The following is a 10,145-nucleotide window of genomic DNA, read 5'->3' as shown; positions in this document are numbered from 1 at the left end:
TGCGACCCGTCTTTCTTCCTCACAAATAAGATCGGCGCTCCCCAAGGCGAACTGCTCGGTCGAATGAAACCCTTGTCTAACAGCTCCTGAAGCTGTGTAGACAACTCCTGCATCTCAGGGGGAGCAAGTCGATATGGTGCCTTGGCTATCGGAGCCGCACCAGGAACCAGGTCGATCCTGAACTCAACCTGCCTCTCAGGAGGTATCCCCGGCAAATCCTCGGGAAACACATCCAGGTAATCTCGAACAATAGGAACATCATCGATCGTCGTCTTGCCCTTATCCCGGGCATCCAAGACGTAGGCTACATAACCGGCACAACCCTGCTGAACGTAGCGCCTCGCCCTAGCGGCAGAGCAGAAGGTCAATCCTCGCTGGGGCCTCTCGCCCTGAACCACTATCTCTCCCCCACTGGGAGTGCGAACCCTCACTAGCTGAAGCTCACAATCAATCACCGCCCCGTTGGGGCTTAGCCAATCCATTCCCACAATAACCTTATTCCCGCGCAGGGGAATCGGAACCAAATCCACTGAAAACTGCTCCTCAAATATCTGAAGGGAACACCCTCTATATACTTTGTCGACCCTCACGGTCCTATCATCTGCTATCTCCACCTCTAACGGACAATCCAGTTCCCCCGGAGCTCTGCTAAATCTCTTGCTAAGCGCAAGCGATACAAATGATCGGGTGGCCCCCGAGTCAAACAATACCCAAGCAGGGATGCCGTTCACCGAGAACGACCCTAAATAAAGCGTACCATCAAATAATATTCAAACGATATATTAATAATTAAGAGATGAAAGAAATATACATACCCGTCACCACATCAGGAGTCGCTCGCGCCTCCTCTGCTGTCATCTGAAATGCCCTGCTCTTCGCCACCGGCGCATCAGCTCGGCCCTGACGGCCATCCGTGATCCTCAAAGTAGCAGGGGTGGGCGCATGCACCTTCCCTGCTGCAGCTAAACTGGGACACTGGGACCTTTTGTGTCCCCTCTGATTGCACTGAAAGCAAATCAGATCCGTTGCTGTAACCGTAGTGGCAGGGGCCGTACAATCCCTACTCATATGCCCGATCCGTCCGCACTTGTAGCAGCCGGAACTCCCTGCCTTGCACGCCCCCTCGTGCAACCTCCCACACTTGCCACATCGACCGTGGCTCTGCTGACCCCTGGACCTGTGATCTGAAACCTTGGGCTTTTTGCCCACACTGCCTGCACCCGAAACCGCCTCCGGTTTCCTCTTCCTCTCCATCTCGAGATCAATCTCCCTCTCTCTGGCTCTAGCAATCATGTCGTCCAGTGTTTTGCAACTGGACCGGCTCACAAACATACGAATGTCGCTCCGCAACATCTCGTGATAACGGGCCTTCTTCATCTCCTCGTCTGCTGCATACTGAGGAACAAGAAGGGCCCGCTCCCTGAACTTGGCGGTGATCTCCGCCACCGTCTCGGTAGTCTGGGTAAGATCCTGGAACTCCCTGGCTAACTGTTGCACCTCAATGACCGGTGCGAACTCCGCTCTGAACCTGGTAGAAAAATCCGCCCAGGTCATGGCATCCAATGCCGCATCATCCCCGATGGTATGTCCTACCTCCTCCCACCAGTCACGTGCCCTGTCCTTCAGGAGACAGGACGCCAATCTGACCTTGTCCCCCTCGGGACATCTGCTAGTGCCGAATGCGTTGGCCACATCCGCCAACCACCTGGTACTCGCTATGGGGTCCCGTGCCCCGTGGTAGTCAGGAGCCCCGCACGCCCTGAACTCCCTGAAAGTGAGTGTGCGCGACCCCATCACGGCCGCCATCTCAGTACGGAAGGTACTCAGTCTCTCATCCATCATCTCCAAAATGCCCTCCTTGATCGAACCGAAGATCACAGGAGTCTGCTCAAGTATGATGCGAGTAATCTCAGAAGAAAGGAACTCTCTGGTCTGCTCATCCATCTGTCCGACCTCCGGGTCGGATCCCGATCCTGATCCTCCTCCGGCATCTGAACTGCCGGCTGCTGGCCTCGGACGCAAAACTACCATTCTGAAACATATCATAACAATATCAGAACATTGAAATATTTCAAGGGATCATAATACGACTACTAGCTTCCTGGTCTAATCTTGGCCTTCCTTGATTCGAGTACGGATCCTCTGTTTCCAGTAGTATGGGCCCCTACTACCTTCCACATCTATCCGTACTTTCCTCAAGAACTGCCTCGACTTCCCCAAGTCACTTCTACCGCTGCTATTTTCTGCTACTCTCACCCTAGGCTTGCCCTAGAGAAAACTCGAGCTCAATACGACTGGTCCTCAGCTGCTGTAGGTCTCCTTGCACTGCCAGTTAGCCATCACCTGAACACCATCACATGTGATGAGGGTCGGATAATCCTTCAAGTAAAAGGTCCGTCCCTACAACGGTTGGACTCAAACAAGAGCTGCGCAGTAGGGCCAGTTCCAGCACTCTTGGATTATTCAAACCTGATTACATGTGGTGTGACGTGTCCACCTAATGGCTAACTCCCATTACTCGGAATCCCACTAAGCACAAAGCAAGCAGCATTCGGACAAGGGAAACAGACTCACGCAAGCTATTCTTATAACAAGAAATTGCACTAGCATAGGATGCTAAGCTCACACTATCAGGCATAACCTAAACAGGCTATCCTACTGCTGTCTACTCAATTCTAGCATGCAATATTCATAGAGCTGTAACACATAAGCAGGCACATAAGGCATTCTCCTACACCCTTAGCCCTATTCTAGCATGCTGTTCTACTAAACTGAAATTGAACAAATAACTTGTATGGGTAACTTGGGAGTACTTACTTGAGCTCGGTTGACCGCATGCACACACCTCTATCTTTAAACAATTCTTTTGTAAAAACATTTTATTAAAAATCTTTTATTTCCCCTTAGTTTGAGTTCAGATATACCCGAGAGTGTATCCGAATCCCTCAAACCAGGGCTCTGATACCAACTTGAAACGACCCAAAAATACGACCCGAAAATTTCGTTTTTAATACCATCAAAACTATAATCAGAGTATCATATAGATAAACCATGCGTGATATGTCCCAAAAGATAATAAAGTACTGTGCGGAAAATGTAACATGCTATATCCAAAACAACAACTAAATCAATCCAAACTAAAGCTGAAACGGTGGTGTGTGCGATGCCGTCACCCATAGCTCTTCCCTTTGCTTGCGGAAGTACCTGAAACCAAAACTGAAACTGTAAGCACGACGCTTAGTGAGCTCCCCCAAACTACCACATACCATACAATAACACATAAACACATATTGGGCCTTGCCCACTGCATCGGGCCGAAGCCCGGAAACTGCATCGGACCGAAGTCCGGAACTGACTGGGACCTTGTCCCCTGCATCGGACCGAAGTCCGGAACTAACTGCATCGGACCGAAGTCCGGAACTGACTGCATCGGACCGAAGTCCGGAACTAACTGCATCGAACCGAAGTCCGGAACTAACTGGGACCGTGTCCCCTGCATCGGACCGAGGTCCGGGACTGACTGCACATAGTATAGCATATCATAACAATTTATACAGCATACTGCATCGGGCCGTGGCCCGGAACATAACACATACACATAGCACATAAAACATGTCTGAACCACGAAGGCATCAACATACTAACTACTACATCCGACCGAAGTCTGGAAACTACTATTAACTGGACGGGCCGGCATTGTGGCCTTAGACCCGCCCCTACGGGAAGGAAACTCACCTCGTAAGCTAGCGGATGAGAGTGCGGCTCGGAAAGCTAACGGCTGCTGCTCCTGAATCTCCTCGGCTACAAATCCATAAACACACTCAATCAATCACTAGCACTACACTCAGGGTAAAATGACTCTTTTACCCTTGGTCAAAGTTGACTTACTCAGGGCTGACTCGCCGAGTCGGGATACCCGACTCGCCGAGTCCTAGACTCTCCGCTCAACTCTTACCAGCTGTCACTCGTCGAGTGTGGCATCGACTCGACGAGTATCCTCTGGATCCAAAAACTCAGATGATCTTCATCCGACTCGCCGAGTCAGATGAACAGACTCGACGAGTTGTTCTTAATCCTCAAGGAGATTGCCTTGGACTCGCCGAGTTGTATGAACAACTCGCCGAGTCCCTCCATTACTGAGTCTACTCTTAACTCGCTGAGTCCACTCCCTAACTCACCTCGGACACTCGACACTGAAGAAACTGAAGAATTCGGGACTCGCGACCTGACTCGTCGAGTCGTTCCTCCGACTCGCCGAGTCGCCGCCATGCAACATAGTTTTTACTCGATTTCTCTTGAATCCAACACATGCAAATGATAGATCTAGGTCCATTAAGCTGTTTTACCACGTAAAGTTTCCAACTTTACGTGCACAACCACATGAATGAGGGAAATAAGACTAAAATATGCACAATAAGGGTAGATCCATGGCTAATAAGCAATGTAATTCCAAAAAGACAGTGGATCTGGACTCTTCAACACCCCAACACTCAGATCCAAAGGTATTTCGGCTCAACAACACAATCAAACAAGTATAAAGCTTGGAACAAGCATCAAATAGTCCTTAAAAGAGTTCTAATGGAAGTTAAAGCATGAAACCAGGAGAGAACTCCGAAAATACCTCAATAAGTTCACACTTGATCTTGGATCTTGGCACTAGAGCTCGTTTCCTTGCTTCCTTCTTCTTCTCCTTCTTCACCCCTTCACAAAATGGAACAAGATCACTTATAAGTTCACAAGAGGAAGGTTTAGGGTTTCTCACAGTGCTCTCAGGGGGAAAGTGACGAGATGGAGGCTATAATGGGGTTTAAATAGTGAGCAAACCCGGGGAGTTAGGGTTTCACCCAGACGGACGGACTCGCCGAGTCCAGGATATGGACTCGCCGAGTCGCCGGCTCCCGCGTGCACAAGATGCGCGACCTGACTCGGCGAGTCAGGCTAGAACTCGCCGAGTCCCTTATGAAAACTTAGCCCAAATCAAATTAATTAACATACCGGAAACGGGTCGTTACACTAGACCTATATTTACGAATTCAACTTAAACATGCTCTTAGATTGTATTGAAAAGTTATATTAAGTTTTGTACAAGCTTCCCAACAATGTTCATTTCTTCTCATACGCTCGAAAGTGTGAAAGCATGTGATATATGTTCTACAGTAAGAAAACCTATTGTTTGTTACCAATCATTAACTTTATAAAATGATTAGTTGCCATAAAAGTTAATTAACTACACAAAAATTTAATTAATATAAGTGGCCAGTCAAATATAACTCAAATTCACGGATTCTAGTTTCAACAATAACATAATCACTAGAATATAATCATAAATCAAGTATCAAGCCATATGCGTCAAGTCAAGCAATCAACATGTTTTGAACAAGAAATAGAAATTAGGGGTTCTTAGACACACATGGATAAGAACAAATCAAACAACAAAAAGATGGAAATGGAAGTGTTTAATTCTTAAAATTGGAAATAAAAAACGTTTGCAATGATTACTAGCCTTCAAGAACTCCCAAAAAAAACTCCTAAAATCGTCAAAACTTGCTCCCAAAACCATATTTGATGAAAAATGGCGACTTCCCTTACTTTATTAAGGACTCACATACTCGCCATAAGACCATGCATTTTTAGCATGGTCAAGCCTTTTTGCCTACGTGTTTTTAGCATGGCCATGCCTTTTTGCTAAAACTCCAATAAGTCTTCAGACTTGGCTTCGTCTTCGGTCTAACTTCACCACGAGTCATGTTGCTCAACTATGTCATAAAAAGGACAAAAACAACACGTGTCGGTGTGACACAACATGTGTTTGAAATGTAGTCATTTGCTATGATGATATACAATGACTCGGGTTATGTCTTCATGTTTTCTTCAATGACATGACCAGTCCATCTTCTCTTCATGCTCCAATGCTCCAAGCTCCAAGCTCGTCTTCATAGTTCCAATGCTCTAAGCTCCATAATGCCTACAAAATTAATCAAAAACAATGAAATAACATGCATTCCAAATAAAACATGCAAGTGCCCAAATAATTAATTAAATGCGAGAATTATGAAGTAAAATGCAATGAAAATATAGAAATAGACGTGCAAAATAGGTACATAAAATGCACCTATCAGTCAGCATCTCAGAGGGCCGACCGGACCAGTGCGTAGTGCGCACCTACTCTGGACGCAGGGCACAACACAAATTTAGGCCTATAAATACTGAATTAAGCTCACTTCTTTCTCCACACAATTCTCACTCCTTCTCTTGAGTTTTTCTCAACATTAGCCCCATTTTCCTTAGATTTAGGGTATTTTGGTGAAACCCTTAGCTCCCTAAGAGCCTGACATCTAGTTGCTATCAGGCCGAAGTTCTGCCATTGCAATTTCCGGACTTTTGTCTAAGAAATCTCTGTAAGTTAAATTACACTTAACTTTACCTTCATATAATGTATATTTATATTCATTGTCGGTATCATGAATCTATAAATAAGATTTTTTTAGTAATTCCAACTCGTTATACTGATTGATCTACTTACGAGGATGATGTATAGGCTAGATTTAGTAAGGTGTTTAATGTAACACTCGTGTTTCTAGCCTAGGCATTTATATTGAGATGATAGTCTAGGTTAACCTTTGTAACTCATTTTGAAGAAATGAAAAGGAATTATGTGTTTTATGCTTAATTATTAGGGTTTAATTAATTAAGAATAAAAATAAGCGTCAAAATTAAAGTGTGAGATAAGCTCGATATCTTTACATAAAGTTGTAGTGGTTGAAACAAGGATTTCGGGGATATAAAGAATACCAAAATCCGAGTTATAACGAATAAGTTATGACCTGTCGAAGTTTCGCGACAAAACCGGCACGGTGCTGAATGTCGTAAAATGTGAGTTTTTGATAAATTAATTTTTAGCCTTAGTGATCTAAACGAAAGTCATAGTATTCGTTAAACTGAGAAGTTCGATAAAAAGAACGCCCAAATCTGACTTCGTATGAGGAAGTTATGATTTTTCGAAGTTTCAGCTTAGCAGTAGACAGCTAAAAAACTCGAATTTTAGATCGAGTGATTTTTATCCGGCACGACCTAAACGAGAATCGAAGGTCTCATCATTAGTAGCACAATGGTAAAAAGTCTGAAGAAAACGGACGTCGGATGAAGAAGTTATGAATTTTTAACGGATTTCCTGTCCCGATCTGTTAAAAATAATAATAAAAAAATTAAAGTCAAAATTAGCCGACAAAGTCTAAACAGAATTTGTAGAGCGTAATTTTAGCTACGCTTGCATATAAAGAACGTAAAAAACGGAGGTCGTATGCGAAAGATATGGATTTTAGAAGTTTTGGCGCGAAAATCGAGAAAATCCGCATAGTCATGAGTTGCCACGTCACCCTCGCTCAAAACGCGTCACGTGTCCAAAAATGCTGCTGAGTCATTCGAGCTGCTGAGTCCTCCGAGCACCTGGCCTTATCTGAAGTGGTCCAATAGCGGTGCGACACATACCCTCTTAGCACATGTCTGAACTCTCGCAAGCTGCCACGAACCCACCCTACTTTTGACCTAGACCTCGGTCCAATCACAGACTGACAGCGAGCCCCTCGCATGCGCAGACCATGTGCGAGCCACCCCCCTGCAAGCCTCCGGATCTGCGATGCGTGTCTTCCCTCCTGACCGTCCGATCAAAAGCCTCGCCCCTATAAATAGAAGGGTGCGAACCCTCCCGGCTAGAATTTAGAAATTGGCAATTTTGGCCCCTTTTTCACTATTTTGGCTATTTTCAAATCCCCCGAAGCCCCGATACTTATTCCAAAGCCCGGAATACTCCACAAAGTGCCCGAGAGGCCCGAAAAATTTATCTTTTCGGTTTCGAAGCCCGACCTTTGTAGAGCCCGGTTTCTCAATAAAACTCTCGGTTTTATTAGAAACGATCGTTTTAGGAAACGAATTGCTGCCCGATTATCATCAAATCAAGTGAGTGTATAGTCACTTTCATTTTACACATAGATATGAAGTATTTACCTTATAATACGTGCTATGTGTAAATATATTAATTGTTTATTTGAGGTGACTGTTGAGTTGATGTTTTATACAAGTTTTAAACTGTATAAGTATTTTTATCTACAAATATGTTGGGTAGAACATGGGTAGATAGTGATGTGTGATAAAATAAAATTGATGAGAGGCTTCGATGTGTTTTGATATCCAGTCATCTAGCGGAGTTTGGATGACGACCACAGACTTTCTAGACAGTCCAGTGGGAGACATTAGCAGGTCCGCAACCTGTAGGTGTTAATGAACTAGAGTGTTCATTCACTGTACTCCGTCCCCCTCATGGTTGCCTTTAGGACATGTATGGCTGAGGAAACCCCTTAGCAGTAGTGTCCATCCCGATTATATTCTTTAGGTTAGGTCCCTTGTGAAAAGTGTTTAGGGACGTAAAGTGAGGATAACGGGAACGAGTAATCAGGGTTTTTGTTGATTGGTGAACTTAATAAGTTTATTACTACTGTGGGTTGAAAACTCTATATGATCACCAGGCTCTCAAGCCTGACCTACTCAGCTTTTTATGTTACAGGTAGTGGACCCCAAGCATAGTCGGAGGACGATGAGAGATTTTTGGATTATAGGCCAGTAGTTGTAAATAACTGTTGAAAGGCTTATAATGTCTTGTTTATGCTTTTGATCTGTATCAGAACATGACATCCCGAGGTTTTGATATGAAATGAAACTATACATTTCTTAAAGAAGGTTTTGATAAACTTTTATCATGTTTTGTTTTGGGAACAAATTCTGCAACATCTTTTAAAAAGATTTCTTTGATTTTATTTTAAAAAACATAAATTAAATCGGTCTTTTCTGGTCGAGAAATTAGGGGATGTCACATTTAAAGTGGGATTTCCAAACAGTATACTATGTATACCAAACATAACCTACCTCTGATATGATTCTACCTGGTTGTTCATTACTTGATAGATCTTGATGTAGACATTGGGATTGTTGGAGAACCTAGACTATTCACGAGGAATATTAAACTAAGACTTGGTGATAATTTAACATATGTCACATCAAAGGAAAGGCTAAGTGTTGAAGCAAAGTGTTGCCTAACTTTCCAGTCATCCACTTTAACAAGTGAGTGCATAGTTACATTTACCTTACACATAGATATAAAGTATATAGATGATTAAAATGTCATGTGTACATATTATCTATATTACTTGATATATGTGCTAGGTGAATTATAAGATTTTTACTTGACTTAATCATATAAGTATTTTCATATATTTATAAAAAAATCTATTGGGTAGTGACGGGTGATGAAAAATGATGAGATAGTGACGAGATGACTTGACTATTGATGAATCAGTCATCTAACAGAGTATAGATGGTGACCACATAAAATTCTGGATAGTCTAGTGGAAACGCTGGCATGCTCGCACCCTGTAGGTGTTAATAAACTATCTATTCATTTGATGTATTATATCCCCCATATGGTTGCTTTATTAACATATATTGCTTAAGGAATCCCCCCCAAGTAGTATTGTCTACCCGTTGATGATGATAATCCTTAGGATAGGTCCCTTGAGATCAGTATCTTAGGATCAGTATGTGAGAATAACGAGAATGAGTAATCGGATAAATTAGTTGATGTAAAATATATAATTAAAGAACTTAATTATTGTAGGTTGAAAACCATATGTGGTCATCAGGCCCCCAAGCCTGACCTACTGTGTTTACTTGTATCACAGGTAGCGGTACGAAGGTACATAAATGATGAGTGATTTGAGGAGTTTGTAGTTCATTACTATAGTAAGATGTTTATAAGGTCTATTAAGACTTTTTTACACTTATGTATATATATTGACAATAACATCCCATGATTTTAAATATAAATGAAATACATTTCCACGGAAATGCTTTGATAACGATACTATCATCTTTTGGGAACAAATTCCACATCAATTTTAATACTTTGAAATAAATTAAGCATAAATAAAAAAAACTTTAAATTGGCGGTAAAGATGGGGATGTCACAAGTACCGTAGAAAAGACCAATGTAATAGAAAGTTTTCACGCAAAATGAACAAAACAATTACAAATTCAACGTGATTTACTACAAGTTGAAAAGTCAACAGAAAAGCAAGGAAAACGATCAACAAGTT

Source organism: Lactuca sativa, chromosome 7 (assembly GCF_002870075.4).
Source record: "Lactuca sativa cultivar Salinas chromosome 7, Lsat_Salinas_v11, whole genome shotgun sequence".
Taxonomy (NCBI): domain Eukaryota; kingdom Viridiplantae; phylum Streptophyta; class Magnoliopsida; order Asterales; family Asteraceae; genus Lactuca; species Lactuca sativa.
Note: the sequence above shows the minus strand (reverse complement) of the source record.